Genomic DNA, 16,721 nt, shown 5'->3' with positions numbered 1-16,721 from the left:
GGGTCATCAGGAATTGGAGGCAACTCAACAGCACGTAATACACAGAGTTTGAGATGTAAAGATTATCCTGGATTAGCCAGGTGGGCCGACTATAATTACAAAGATCCTTAAAAGCAGAGAAGCTTTCCTGGCTGGAATCAGAGAATCAGGAAAGGAGGGAGGGAGAGGGAGAGGTAGAGGGAAAAGGAGAGAGAGAAACATGAAAAGAATTCAAGGGCCACAGGCATAAAAAGGCCACTTTCTGAAGTACACTTTATTGTAAATTAACTACTCTCAGATCAGAACACAAATAATACCCAGTATACATTTGATGCATGCAATGCAATGTGCATGTGTGTCTGTATGTTTATACAAGGAATTTATAAATGAGTAAATTCAAATATGTTTCACTTTATCAAAGAATTACCCTCTAGATATCGTAGCAAAATTGGAATAACATAAACATTAGCCAATTTGTTCCAATTTTGCCAATATCCAGTACTTAGTCATCAGAATTCCAGAAGTCACCTCCTCTGGTGTTCAACTTAAACATAAATTGGCAAGACAGTGCCTTTTACATAGTGAAACTACTAAAATTTGAACCGCTGTAGGTATAAACGTATTAAAAAACAAACAACAAACCATGGCATAATATTGAGTCTAATGAATCAGTTCTTCATCTGGTTTGATAGTGCTCTCTCTTCCTCAAATTTTAGCTAAATTTTTTGAGGTGCACAAATCATATCCCAATACAAAGTTGGTCCATGACAAGATCATACCATGGTTATATGAGTGCCTTGAGAACAGGCCAATGACTCACTGCATCCAGCAAGTGCCTGGTACCCATCAGGCAGTGAGGCAGAAGGGCAGGCATGCACTGAAGGCATCGCAGGGATTCATCCCCACTGCTGATCAGTTAAAATCTTTCCTTTTTTGCAGACTTTCCTGATATCCCCAGATCCCATTGGTGCTTCTAGTTAAGAACCTCTGGCTCTGTATAATAATTTAGTGTTTAATTATATTTTTTAAGTTTCTTCCTCTCTTGTCTCTGAGAATAGTTACAAGCCTCTTGATGACAGAATCCACACTTTGTTTTTCTCTTAGTCACTTGTTTTTAGTGCTTTGCCTGCTGCTGCTCAGGATATGGAAAGTTGATCTATTTATGGGTGAAAGAAGAGGGGATTTCTAAAGCACTAGGAAAGGTTTGCCTCAGTTTATGCTGACTCCTTGCTTGACCGAATTTAGCCACAATTACATCATTCTGATTTTCCTCAGAGGCCACCTCTAATAGAGTAGAATTGGCAAGAATTTGGAAACAAAAATCTGGTTTGAAGCTTCACTCTAGTGTTTACTAGCTTCTAACATTTGGCAAATAATCTGTTTCTTCATTAACAAAATTGGAATAATACAAGTTTCTTTCATGTTTTGGGGAGTATTGTATGAAGTAATGCATTGGATAGAACCTAGCATGAGGGAAGCAGAGTCTCTGATTCATTGATTCTCTTTTTGTGCTGGTCACCAAAAATTTATTTTCTGGACTTCCTGTTTCTCCCTGGAACAAAGTTGTTTCCTTTGATGTTTCTATTCTGGGACTATTCATGAGGAGTTACTAAGAGTAAAGTCAGGGTAGTTAAATGCCCAGAAGAAAGGATTTCTGTGTATAACTATTCCAAGGCCTTCTACTTATTATATTAATATACAATGTAATTGATGTAATGCAAGAATTACATAAATTTATATAATTTCAATATAAATATGTATCTATATAATTAACTAAGAACTACTGTATAGTTTCTTATTGCTATCTAACAAATTACCACAAACTTAAAATTATATACAACATAGATTTATTATCTTGCACTTTTGTTTAAATGGGTCTCACAGGGCTAAAATCTAGGTATTGGCAGGACTGGCTCCTTTCTGGAGGATGTAGAGAGAAATTATTCCTTGACTTTTCCAAATTCTAGAGACTACCTACATTCCTTGGCTGATAGCCTGTTCCTACATCCTCAAAGCTGGCAAAGGTGGCTTGAGTTCTTTTCATGCCTCTCCCTCTCCCTCTTCCTCATTCCAGCCAGGAAAGCTTCTCTGCTTTTAAGGATCTTTGTAATTATAGTCGGCCCACCTGGCTAATCCAGGATAATCTTTACATCTCAGACTCTGTGTATTACGTGCTGTTGAGTCGCCTCCAATTCCTGATCATCCTACAAGTGAGTGATATCCACATGCCCTGTTCTCTACAACCCTGCTCACTCCTGTAGACTCATGCCGATGGCTTCTTTTATGGAGCCAATCCATCTCACATTTGGTCTTCCCTTTTTCTCCTCCCCTCTATTTTTCCCAGCATTATCGTCTTTTCCAGAGAACTGTGTTTTCTCATGACCTGCCCCAAAGTGAGACAGCTTCAGTTGTGTCATTTTTGGCTCCAGCAATTTTTCAGGCTTAATTTGCTCCAGGCCCCAGGTTTTCATCGTTCTTGCAGTCCAGCGTATCTACAGAGCTCTCCTCCAACACTGTATTTCAAATGAATCATTTTTTCCCCTATCGGACTTCTTCAGTCCACCTTTCACACATGTACATAGTAATTAGAAATATGAAGATATGGATGACCTAAGCCTTTGCCTCTACTGACATATCTTTCCGACCTAAGCCTTTGCCTCTACTGACATATCTTTGCTCTTGGTGATCTCATAATTCTTCTATTGCTGCCCTTTGGAGTCTCAGCCTTCTCTTGATGTCTTGGCTGCAGTCTCTGTTTAAACTGATGACTGAATCAAAGTAAATCAAAATTTTTTCTACTTAAACTTTTGAATATTTTTTCTTAGGTGTTAGATTTAGAATAAGATCCTTTCCCACACTTTTTGTACTTTCTCTGCTCACTAAAAGATAAGCATTTTAAAGTTAATATCCACAGGATATGGAATGTATTCCAGTAGCCCATTTTGTGGAATCAACATTTATTTTCCTGTTAAACTTTTCATGGAATTCCAGCTAAAATCTTCAACAATTTCTTCATTGTCTATGTTAAAGATGTGTATTTCTTCTGCAGTCATGATTTTTGTCTTCTTGGTATTTAATCAGAACACAGAAGATATATGAAAAACTGGGCTAGACTCAGAGAACGAGGAGTGAAAATTGGTAGAAGAAATGTGAATAACTTAAGATATGCAGATGATACCATCTTACTGGCAGAAAGTAGTAATGATTTGAAATAACTTGTAAAGAAAGTGAAAGATGAAAGACTCCATTTGAACATTGAGAGGACAAAAATCATGACTACATCTCAAAGTTATTAATCAGTTTTACCAAGTTCCTTTTGTCATATAAGGTAACATATTCATGGGTTCCCATGGTTAAGACAATAACAATTTTTTGGACTCTACCTACCACAAGTATGAAGGATACATTTCAAACCTCAGTTTTGCAGAATGCATGTACATTACTATGCCACTTCAGTCTATAAAATTAACCGATCTCTCTGGCAAACTTCCAATACTTTGAATCTTTACTTAGACTGATATATCTGTCCTCCAGCTTCTGTAGTTTCCATTGCACAAGTATTTTTTCCTACTTAGGAACTTTGTATAATTTTAAATTTCTAAATATTATTAATACTCACATGTTACATGTAATGATTTTGTTCCAAAAATAAGTGAAATATTTTTCTTAATATTTTCCAAAAAGACATCTTTGTGATAAGCCAAGTGTTTGATAATTAATTTCAAGAACATATTTCTCTGAGATATGATTACATCATGTCTGCTCTTAAATTTTTTTTTTTTTGGTAATACTAAAAAGATAAGTCAATATGGCCAAGATAAGTACTAATCTGATGAAAAATTAGTATGCCATTTTTTTCCAACGTATTTTTTTCAGAAATTAAGTAAATGCTATTAAAGTACATATATTTTTATCTGTCTAAAATTCATATGCATAACTTAAGATAATTTGTATTTCAAATTGTCCATTTATAATCTCTGATGTTTCTATTGGGGTAAAATTTAGATAACGTAAAATTAATTATTTTGAAATGTACACCCCCCCCAAAAAAACCTCTGTACCCATTAAGCAGTCATTCCAAATTCCTCTCTAAATCTCAGGCTTTGAAAAACACTGACATGCTTTCTGTTTCTGTGGATATGGCTATTATAGATATTTCATAAAAATAATATCAAACATAAGGAATTTGTGTCTGGATTCTTTTACTTAACATAATATTTTTGAAATGTATCTACATTATAGCATATCTCAGTATATCAGCTACATTGTGGCTGAATAACATTTCATTGTGCCATAATCAGTTTATCTATTTACTCACTGATGAGCATTTAGGTTGGTTCAATCTTTTGGCTATGGTGAATAATGCTGTTCAGTTTTTTGTCTGGACACATGGTTTCAAATCTTTTGGGTGTATCATCTAGGAATGAAACTACCAGGTAATCTGGCAATTCTATAGTTTACATTTTGAGGAATCATGGAACTATTTTCCACAATGACTGCACTATTTTTCATTCCATCAGTAATGTACAAGTGTTACAATTTCTCTACATTTTTTGCTGACATATTATAGTCCATCAAAATTATTTTATAAGCCATTCTAATAGGTGTAAATAGGTATCTCATAGCTTTGGTTTGCATTTTTCTAATAGTTAATTATTTAACATTTTTTCATCTTCTTTTTGGCCATTTGTATATCTTTGGAGAAATGTTTATTGAAATTCTTTGTGCATTATTAAATCAATATTTTTGTTAATGGTTTATGAGAGCTTTTAAAATACATTCTGGATTATAGGTCATTGACAGATATGTGTTTGTGATTCATTTTCTTAATATATAGGTTATTATTTCACTTTGGTGAAAATGTTCTATGATGCACAAATAATTTTATTTTTTATGAAGTCCAATTATCTATTTTTCTCTTGTTATTAATTGTTTTGGCATAATATCTATGAATCCTGGCCAAATCCACATTCATAAAGATTTACTCCTGGAGGGAAAGGTTTTTCCCTTTTATCTGGCCATCAGGAAGGCCAAGATGGGTGCTTACAGGTATATCAGGAGCTAAGCAGTATGATACAATAACCTGCTTCCTTCTCAAGGTGTGCTGCTGCTAGTACCGCCAGCTCTCTGTGCTCCACAGGGCCCCTCACCTCACTGGCTTGATAAAATCTCAGGCTGGGATACCAGGCCAAGCAAGGTTATGTCATATATTGGATTTGTGTGCTCCATGGTGGCCACAACCCCCAAGTTTCTAAGGGTGTGATTTATGACAAACCTGTCCATCATTGTGTTAACAAGCTAACATTTGCTGGAATCCTTCAGTCTGCTGCCAGGAGCAAGCTGGACGACACTGCGGGGCTCTGAGTCCTGAGTTCTTTACTGGGTTGGTGCAGAGTCCATGTACAAATTACCCGAGTTTATCTTTATTTCAGTCCATAAGGTTATCAGCAGGAATCCTGATATCCAGTGGATCAGCAGACCAGTCCACAAGCACAAGGAGACGTGAGGGCTCCCATCTGCAGGCAGCAACAGACATGGCCTTGGAAAGGACCACAATCCCACCACACTATCAGTGGTTTTCACCCTGTAGCTGGGAGAAGGTGCAACCCTCTCCAGCTCCATCATTACCACTCATATAAATAATGTTTGTATGATTCTCACAGTCATGTTGTCTGCAGATTATTTCATGAATACAAGAAAAGACAGTTAAAGTGCAATAATGTCTGAAAACTACAAGTGAAGGCATGTCTTGTTTCTCATAAAATGTTTTTGTCTTTGCTTTATGTTATTAGGGAGTTTTCTATGCCAGTGTTTAAAATGCTGTTTGGTATAATAAGTATAAAATAAATTCTGTAAAAGTGGAGTGCTGAACTAGCCATGTAAATTTGTTGGTGCATATGATGAAACCCACAGTTTTACTGGGGTAATGCAATGCTCTGCTGGTTTACTCTCAAGGGGATGTTTTTTGGAGTTTGGAAAGGAAAAAAAAATTTTAATTGAATTTTTCTTGGAAATGCAAAAGATCTTAATCTGTTCTCATAATCCTATGCAGAAAAATGAAAGCTAACTAGGAGGTCCATCTCTTTAGCTTAACCCAGTTTAAACCTTTCAGAAGAAGAAAGGTTTAAAAGCATGCCACTATTTTTTCAGGGGAATTGAATGATCCTGTTGCAAGAGGGTTTTCTTAAAATTAAACATCTCCACAGCACCACTGACTTTCACACAAAAGGTGGAGTCTCCTGCTTCAATCCTATGACCTGTGGGTTCTGTAGAGTACTGAATTTCATGAAAAGTATAAATGGTAATTACACTGGTGTATATTGAAACTGACAGAAGTTAGACATAAGGTAAATGAAATGGGAATTAACTTTAAGGTGTGTTGTGTTAATTAGTAACCATTATGAACCCTCTGTTCACTCAGGGAACAAAATATGGTTGGTTTTATTTAAAAGTACTTTATTGATTAGTCCATTTAGTCTTAGTCATCTTGGGTCAACTCACTATGTCCATTATTCCCATAAGGCTACTGAGAAAAGTTATGTAGTTGGTGTCACTACAATTTCATGGTTTCCAGTCCACAGCTCTATGCACTATCTACAGTTCTTTTTCCCATCGCTGTTCAGACTACCCTCAAAATCCTCATCATTAGACAAATATTCCACGCCATTAATTGTGCCTGCCTTAATGTTAAAGCATACCACCATGCTCTGTTTGCCTCACGTCTTCTCATGGACTAGGTTTCTGTTAGGGTGAATTTGAGCGTTTTGGATATATAGAAGAGGAATTGGCCCCAATTTCCAATTCTGACTTTGCTGACTCAATAGATACTTTGGTTCCAAAATCTAATTACTGGTTTCCTTTTCTTAACCAATCTTTCTTATTTTCTCCAGGAGTCTTAAATGACTCAATGATTTCCAAAAAACATGTAGCAGACTCATAAAACCTCTCAAGACCTAAATTCCTTTCCACTCAAAAATCTTAAACCATCTATTTTTTGTGTAAAGGTTGTTCAACTAAAAGAAAAAATGTCTAACTAAAGATTTAAAAAAATTAATCCTATATTTTTATGTAAGCATTTTATAGCTTTAGCTCTTTTATTTAAGCCATTGATTCATTTTGAGTTAATTTTTTAATATGGTAGAAGGTAATAATCTAACCTCATTCTTTTGCAAGCAGATATATGGTTGTTCCTAAACCATTGGTTGAATATAGTATTCTATGCCTATTGAGTTATGTTGGCACATTAATTGGTCATGGATGTATGAGTTTATTTCTGTACTCTAATTTCTATTCCATTGGTCTATATATCTTACCTTATTCAAGTACCATGTTGTTTTGACTACTACAGCTTTTCAATAAGTTTTGAAATTGGGAAGTGTGAGACCTCCAACTTTGTTCTTTTTCAAGACCATTTTGGCTATTTGCAATTCCATATGGATTTAAGGATCATCTTTTCCATTTCTGATTTAAAAAAAAAAAAGTACCTTGGAATTTTGATAGAGTTTGTATTTAATCTGTGGATCTCTTTGGGTACTATTGCCATCTTAACTATTAAATTTTTAATTTGTGAATGTGGGATGTTGGTCTGTTTATTTAGGGCTTTCTAATTATGTTGAGTTTTTTAAAATTATTTTTCAGTGTTTGCCATACATCTTTTACTTCCTGGGTTAAATTTATCTTTTAGCATTTTATTCTTTTGGACATTAATGCAAATTGACTTGTTTTTTTATTATTTTCTTTTGACTTGCTCATTGCAGGTGAATACAACCAAACAGTTTCTTTTGGTTGATCTTATAAACTGCAACTTTGCTAAATTTGTTTATTAGCACTTAGTAAAGTGTTTTTGTTTTTAATTCCCAGGATTTTCTTGGCATAGAATCATGCCATCTTCAAATAAAAAGTTAGGTTCTTCCTTCTAAATTTGGATTGCTTTTCTTTCTTTTAAAAAAAATCTTCACCTGAGGATATCTTTATTGATTTCAGAGAGAGAGAAAGGGAGAGAGAAATATTAATTGGTTGCCTCACAAGAGCACACCAACCAGGGATTGAACCCATAACCCATGTGCCCCCACTGGGAATCAATCTTGCAACTTTTTCAGTGCAGGAGACGATGCTGCAACCAACTGAACCAATGGACAGAGTGATACCTTCTATTTCTTTTTGTCTTGATTTTCCTGAGTAAAACTTTCAGTAAAATGTTTAGTAGGTATGGTCAAAGTAGAAATCTTTGCCTTGTTCCTAATGTCAGGGGGAGCATTTTCAGTCTTTCATTATTAAGTATAATGTTAGTTTGAGGCTTTTTACAAATATTATTTATTATTTTGAATAGGTTTTCCTCTATTCCTAAATTTCTAAGTGTTTTTATTGTAAAAAGATGCTAAATTTTGTCAAATGCTTTTCTCATATCAATTTAGATGATCATCTAGGTTCTTTGTTGTTATCATTGTTGCTATATTACTGTGTTATATTGCATCAATTTTTTATGTTGAATAATCCTTGTATTATTGGAATAAATTCCACTTGGTCATTGTATGCTGTCCTTTTTACATGTTGTTGTATTCAGTTTTCTGGTGTTTTGTGGAGGAAATTTGTATCTCTGATAATAAAATATATTGATTACTTTTTTTCCTGTGGTGTTTTTGTCTAGCTTTGGTACCAGGGTAATGCTGGTTTCATAGAATAAATTAAGAAATATTAGCCTTCTATTATTTTTTAAAGATTTTGAGGAGGATCAATGATAATTTGTTTTTAAATGTTTGGTAGAAGTTATCAGTGAAACTACCTGGTCCTGGCCTTTTTCTTTCTTTTTTTATTGCTGTTCTATTAGAGTTGTCCCAATTTTTCCCCTGTTGCTCTCCACTGTCCCCCTGTCCCCCAAAAGTCAATCTCCACCCTGCTGTCCCTGTGCATGGGTCATTTATATATGTTCCTTGACTAGACCCTTCCTCCCCTCCCCCTTCTTTACCTCTTCTCTTCCCTGTGGTCACTGTCAGTTTGTTCCTTGTTTTCATGTCTCTGATTCTATTTTGCTCATTTGTTTGTTTTGGTGATTAGGTTCCTGTATTAGATGAGATCATATGGCATTTGTCTTTTGCCTCCTGGCTTATTTCACTAAGGACTTTTTTTCTGGAGGTTTTTGATTACTGATTCAATCTCTTTTCTTATTATAAGTCTGTTTAAATTTTCTACTTCTTCTTGAGTCATTATTGGTAATTCCTAGGAATTTTTCCATTTTGTTGAGGTTACCTGTTTTTGGTGCATAATTATTCTTAGTATTATCTTATAATCCTATTTATTTCTGTAAGATTAGTAGTAATGGCATCTCTTTCATTTCTGATTTAATTAATTGCATGTTCTTTCCTTCTTAGTATAGCTAATGGCTTGACAATTTTCATAAATATGTCCAAAAAAATCTTTTGTTTTAACTTGTTTTCTGTATTATTTTCCTATACTTTATTTTACTTCTTCCATTGTAAACTTTATATTATTTTTCCTTCTTTTAATTTTGTGTTCAGTTTGCTCTTGTTCTTTTAGATCCTTAAACTGTATTGTTAGATAACTAATTTGAGATTTTTCTTCTTTATAAATGTAAGCATTTACAACTATTAAATTGCCTTCTGAACTCTAATATTGCTACATCCCATACATTTTTATTTATCTCAAAGTATTTGCTAATATCCTTTGTGATTACTTTTTAACCTATTGGTTGATTAAGAATGTGATGTCAATCTTTTAGTTTCCCTTATGATATTGACTTCTAACGTTTTTTTTATATAATTTAAATTTCTTAAATTTATTGAGACTTGTTTTGTGCACTAATATATGATATATCCATGTGCACTTAAGAAGAATGTGTATTCTGCTACTGTTGTACGGAGTGTTTGTTAGGTCTAGTAAGTTTCCTGAGTTGGTCAAGCCCTCTACTGTCTTAGTGATCATCTGTCTGGATGATCTTCTATCTGATATTGAAAGTGGGGTTTTGAGGCCCTCCACTATTATTGTACAAATGTTTCTCCCTTCAATTATGTCAATGTTTACTTCAAATATTCTGTGTCTCTGTTGTGTGTGTGTGTGTATAAATCTTTTTCATGGATGAAGTCGTTTTTAATGTTATGTTCTTCTTGATCATTTTTAATGGTATTTAATTTAATGTCCATCGTGTCTGATATTAGTATAGCTAAACTCACTCTCTTTTTATTACTGTTTTTATGGAATATCTTTCTTCATTCTTTTACTTTCAAGTTATTCCTATTTTGACTCTGAGGTAAGTTTCTTGTCAATGGCCTATAGTTAGATAGTTGTATTTTAGTTGATGTGTTTAATTCATTCATATTTAAAGTGATTATTGATAAGGAAGGACTTATGTCTGCCACTTTGTTATTTGTTTTTTATATGTCATATTTTTTTAGTTCCTCAGATCCTATAATAATGCCTGTCTTCTTTTGTGTCTCATTACTTTTAAATTTATATTAGCTCTCTTCATTTCCTTTTCTGATATTGTTATGTTCTTTCGTTAGTGCTTAATCTGGGGATTAAAATCAATATCCTACATTTATAATAAGCTAGTGTAAATTAACACTATCTTTGCTTCAATAGCATACAAAAACTTTGCTTCTACACAGTTCTCCCTCTATATTTGTGCTGTTGTTATAAATTATATGCTTATATACCATGTGACCATTAACACAGATTTATATATTTTTTAATGATTTGTCTTTTAAACCATGTGAAAACAAAAACATGAGTCACAAATTGAAAATATAATTCCAGCTTTTATATTTACCCATAAAAATATCTTTATTAGTATTCTTTATTTCTTTGTATAGCTTTGAGTTATTATCAGGCACCTTTTTTTTTTATGCTGAAGAACTTTATATTGCATTTCTTGCAGGGTAAGCCTGCTAGCAACAAACTCCTTTGTTTGTTTAGGGATATTGGAATTTCTCCTTCATGGTAATGGATAGTTTCACTAAATAATGAATTCTTTGTTGACAGTTTTTGTTTCTTTTCTCCCAAGAGTTCAACTATGTCACCCCATTGCCATTTGACATCCACAATTTCTGATGATTCTTGGCTGACTGTTAACTTTATTAAGATCCCACATAATTGACCAGTTGCTTCTCACCTGCTGCTTCCAAATTCTCTCTTTGCTTTTGTCTTTAAACAGTTTGATTAAAATATATTCAGTTTGGATACTTTTTGACTTTATCTTATCTGGCATTTTTCAGATACTTGAATGTGTAGATTCAGTTCTTTCAACAAAATTAGGAATATTTCAGACATTATTTATTCAATATCCCTTCCATCCTTTTCAAACTCTCTCTCTCTCTCTCTCTCTCTTGCCCTTCCTCCCTCCCTCTCCCTTCTTCTCAATTTAAAATCCTTCAGTGAGGATTAAAAATAATGTGCAGCGTGAAATCCATCAAACTAAGACTACATACATAGTCTGTCAGGGCTGCTGTTATAATAAAATACAACAGTCTGGGTGGATTATAAACAACAGAAATTTATTTCTTACAGTTCTGTAGGCTGAAAGTCCAAGATCAGTGTGCCAGCATGCTTAGGTTCTGGAGAAGTTCTCTTCATTGTGGCAGAGTGTCAACTTCTTGCTGTGTCCTCATCTGTTGGTAGGGTTGGGAAGCTCAGTGGGACCTCTTTTGTAAGAACACATTTCATTCATGAGGGCTCCACTTCATGACCTTTATACACCCCAAAGCCCCAGCTTCTAATACAGTACACATTTGGGGTTTAGGATTGGTCAGACCATTATAATACTATATAATTCCATTTAAATAAAATTCTAGAAAAGGGAAAAGCATAAGTAACAAAAAACAATTAGTGGTGGCTTGGGGCTGGTGTTGAGAGGGGATAATTGATTTAAAGGGGCCATGAAGAAGCCCTTTAGTGGCAATGAAACCACTGTCTATCTTGATTGTAGTGGTGCTTAGGTGACTGCAAGGAATTCCAAAATCCATCAAAACGTACACATAGTGTGGATACGTTTTATTATGTACAATTTATACCTCAATAAAGATAAAAATAAAGAAGTGATCTCAATAATAGAATGAACTGAATATAAGTTCATCTGATTAAGATCTTTATAAATAAATACTTGTTGAAATAATAGTCTGTCATAATATTGACATTATTTTTACTCTGCAATTTTACTTTGGCTTGATTTGGTCTTTTAGTAGAATATATTTACCAATAAAAGTTGTACTGTCTTAGATGATGTGAAGCAGCTCCATAAAAAACCATATCTTTACTTAACTAGAGATGGTTGGGGTGATGAAAACTTATAATGGCACTGTGCTGTTTCATACCACTCTTTACTATCACCCAAAAATTGTAAATGCCACATCATGAAAATAATTGTATCATTTTGGGGTTTTAATTGTAACATAGCCCTATCTATAGTGACTCAAATTCATCTGAAATGTGGCAGAATTATGAGTTTGTGCTGTGGCCACTTCACCTCTGTGATGCATTAAAGGGTGTAATCTAATGAAATGTAAATCACTGTTCTTGGGAAACAAATTACAAATGCAGATAACAGGGCTAAAGAGTAGCTTTAAGCTTGAGAAGGCTCATCCAAGACCTGTTTCTTTCAGGTCTAAATTCCAGCCACACTGTTATCAAGGGTAATAAGGGAATGCTGAAGCAAGCTGATTACAAGGTGAAGGTAAACACTGCTTATAAAAGCAGGGCCTGAACAGAAGAACACACATTAATCACCTGAATTCAGAAAGAATCACAGGAGCAAAGAGTAATTTCCCTGTGTACTACAGCTCTCATAAACCTTTGTAGAGAGCCCACACAAAGATCCTGTTAGAACACTAGGTCATATTCTTTAATAATCATCACCAACTTATGTCAAATCTTACTTGCTAGTCCACTGGGAAAAATACATGATAAATTTTGTTTTGTTCATGACTAATTATTATTCTACTAGTTTACCCCATGTCTGTAGGAGATACATTCCAAGAGCTACTGTGAATGACTTAAATCACACATAGTACTGAGTCCTGTACACACGTTTTTTCTATACATACTTATAATAAAGGTTAATTTATAAATTAATTACAGTAAGAGAATAAAAATAAGGGCTAATAATAAAACAGAACAATTATAACAATACACTATGATAAAAAATTATATAAATGTGATTTTTCTTCTTCTCTCTCTCTTCCCTACCCCCCTCCTCCAAAAATTTTTTTGTAATCCTCATCAAGATATATGTTTATTGATTTTCACTTTTTCTCCCCTCAAGGGAAAGTTCGAACACAGTCCCCCATTATCACAAATTATGCAGATGAGTTTCCCACACTTGGGGAAATCATAGGGGTCAGCACATTCAGAGTTGTAATGGATAAGACTTGCCCTGGGAAAACCACCTTTGTGATCATAGTATCTCCCCTTCCAGCTAAATATTATTGATTTTTAGAGAGAAAGGGAGTAGAGTGGGAGAGAGAGAGAGACAGAGAGAGAGAGAGACAGAGACAGAGACAGAGACAGAGAGACAGAGAGAAGCATCGATATGAGAGAGAAAGATTGGTAGGTTGCCTCCTATATAAGCCCCGAATGGGGATCAAACCTGTAACCTAGGTATGTGCCTTGACCAGGAATTGAACCACAACCTTTTTCTGAATGGGGTGATGCTCTAACCAACTGAGCCACCTGACCAGGGCATCCAATAATTTTATAATTTCAGACCAAACCTATTTCTGAATCTGGATAACTGTTCCTCACTTGCAGTAAAAGGCTTACTGTCAAATGTTGCAAGAGATCCTTTGCTGAAGTCTCTGTATAGGCTCAATACTTTCTGGTGCAATTACTGCACTTAACTGTAATACATCTTCTGTTCATGTCTTCCACCCACAAATTTATGCTGTTTCCATCTTAACTACTTGCCATGAACTGTGGCCATAACTTTTGCAGTTTGAAGAGAAAAAAACTAACATGAATTTCTTCTTCTTTCTTCACAATTTCATGTATAGATTATTTCTTAATATAGATCTTGGCAAACTCAGCATATAATTTTATTAATTTTTTTTTTGAGTCAAGAAGTTTTACCTTTTCACTTTAAGGAAACACTATACAACTTTTCTTTAATGGTCAGCATCACTATGCTTGTGCTTTGGGGCTATTAGTGGGTCAATTAAGGGTGACATGAACACAAGCACTGTGTTACTATGACAGTCAATCTGACAGCCAGACAGCTACTAAGTGACTACTGGATGGGAAGCATTTATAGCAGGGACTCACGGGGTGAGGAGCTGATTCACATCCTGGATGGGATGGAGCAGGACAGCACGATATTTCATCACGCAACCCCCAATGGTCACAGTTAAAATTTACAGATTGTTTATTTTTGGAATTATCCATTTAATAATTTTGGACCATAGTCGACCACAGATAACTGAAACCATATAAAGCAAACCACATATAAAAGGGACTACTGTATTATTATTATTACTGTTATTATAGGTGAGGTTTGGCGTTTTCAAGGGTTGAAGAGGATAAACACATTCTAATGTCTCTTCTTGGACTTCTCTTTTACCTTCATAGAAGGTGATAAGGATGTTTGTGAGCTCAGAAGTCCATTCCTGAGATGGAAAGTGTCTGAAAGTTTTCCAAATGCTGGGCTGCATGCTTGGCTAAATGAGTGAGTAGACAGACCTATCTTATGGAACTATAAAATGAATGCTAGCTTTGAGCTCACTGCAAGCTAGTTCTTAGGCCTGATGTGCAAGCATGAGACGCATTGAGACAAAACAAGAATCTTCTGGTTGGTTAGATTGGATTAATTTTTTGTGGAATTGCTTATATAATATTTATACCTCTACTAAATATAATTTACAGTTTACTTATCCTATATTTAACTAGACTCCGAGACAGAATTAAGTATTCTATCCCCGCTTTTTGGATCAACTACCTCAAAGTTATGTTGATCAAATCTCTACGTATTAAAAACTTTAAGCAGGTTGTTCTGTTACATTAAAAATATCAGTTTCTTAGTTCAACATTCAAAGTCCTCGGTGATATTATTATCATTCTCAGCATTATTTACTACTTGCCTGAGAAAAGCTCTCCCCAATTTACACTAGTTTCCACTTATTCTCCAAGTTTTCTTGCCTTTTAAAATCTATTATTCTTAAAATGTTCTTTATCAAATTACCTTTTTTAATACCTTCAGTGGTCTGTGCATCCATCCATTAGACAACCACTTATTAAAGAGTACATGGCTGTTATGTAGGTGAGAACTGACATGAATAAAATATTGACATACTTCTTGAAGTGCTCATGGTCAAGTTGGAGAGGACAGGGTGTAGAACAAACACCATCTTAGCCCATTTCAAAGTATAGTGGTAAAACTATGTATTCAGAACAATGCTAGCATATGAAATTATCTCAGCCTAGTATCTGGTATTTCTTGCAGTAATTTAAATAGATCACTGCTCTCTTCACTGAACCATTATGCTCCATATACAACCTAAATTATTCCTGAGGGATTCATGACACCTGAAGTTAAGAATGTGGATGACTCCATGTGTGATATCAAGACCTTCATCTATAGCAAACATTTACCTGCTGTAAAGGTATTCACCAAGTGTAGAGTGAATGGCTTTGATGTAAATTAGATCAAGTCACGTGGGTGAATAACAGTCCCTGCCCGTAAAACTGAGGCATGCCTGTGCACCTTCAGCTCTCTGAAACCAGCAGCAGGTTGGTAGTTTCAAGATGCCTCACAAAATTGCTTTAAAAAAATTAGGAAGGAAGGAAATGAGGGAGGGAGGGAGAAATAGAACCCTAACCCCAAGATTATCTTTCTCTATGATCTTGGGTGAATTACCCTATCTGAGTTTCTAAGATTGATTAAAAGAAACTGAGCTATATTATTTTTTAAATTCTATCTATTCTAACACATTATTAGCTAAGAAGTCTCTGGACGCTTCCAGTAATTTCAGCAATGTTGTTTTTAAGAAAAAAATTAAAAATATATCTATTTTTTATGTAGATATATATCTATATCTTATATATCTATCAATCTATCTGTATTGTATATATATAAAGATTTTAAATAGATAATAATGCCCTCACAGGATCACATTTTCCTACCTGCATATGACTGTCTTCTTAGTGAATACATCAATGGCTTATGTTTTTAAAAATTTAAATGTGTAAGCATTTTCTTTTTGTGTGTGTGTGATACAAACTTTGTTGAGTCCACTGTTCATACTAGAAATGATTATAGTAGTTTTGATTTTGTAGTTTGAGTCTTACTGTCTGCACCTATGAGAGAGAAATGGTATGAGATAAGGTATAATTAGATAGTGTCCCAATGTCGTTTATTCTTTGTTGCAAAATAAGATAGAGCATAGCTCTGTGTTTGGTGATTGGTGATAAATAAATGGCAACTCTATGTAACTATTTTTAAAGGACTAAACCAGTCGAACATTAACACATAAGAATGATATCATGCCTAGCATCTCTGAGCCACATTCTACACAACTCAGGGTGCTTTGGCTGTCTTACAGAAAAACTAAATCACTTGTATCTAATAGAGACTTACTTGGATGAGTACCTTTAATTACATTTTTATAACTGCAATATAATTTTGCTTAAATAACATGTAACTAACTTTTATAATGTTATTTTGGCAGACTTACAAGCTGGGTGTCTGTATGATTAGTTGTTCAGACCCATTTTAAAGAAAGATGAATGGAGTCTATTTAAAAATA

General features: G+C 34.4%; 1 non-coding gene and 1 pseudogene across 1 annotated transcript; one reads left to right on the top strand and one right to left on the bottom strand.

The window, feature by feature from the left end:
• The first annotated feature begins 5,014 nt into the window (after positions 1-5,014).
• On the top strand, positions 5,015-5,569 carry LOC150006601 (large ribosomal subunit protein eL15 pseudogene; annotated as a pseudogene).
• Positions 5,570-13,245: 7,676 nt separating this feature from the next.
• Positions 13,246-13,410, bottom strand: LOC150006600 (U1 spliceosomal RNA). Its single transcript, XR_016512217.1, has one exon. It is a non-coding gene; the product is annotated as a U1 spliceosomal RNA (small nuclear RNA).
• Between the last annotated feature and the right edge of the window lie 3,311 nt (positions 13,411-16,721).

The sequence above is a fragment of the Furipterus horrens genome, unplaced genomic scaffold, assembly GCF_987537825.1.
Source record: "Furipterus horrens unplaced genomic scaffold, mFurHor1.1.pri manual_scaffold_6, whole genome shotgun sequence".
Classification (NCBI taxonomy): Eukaryota; Metazoa; Chordata; class Mammalia; order Chiroptera; family Furipteridae; genus Furipterus; species Furipterus horrens.
This window is presented reverse-complemented; position numbering and strand designations above follow the sequence as displayed.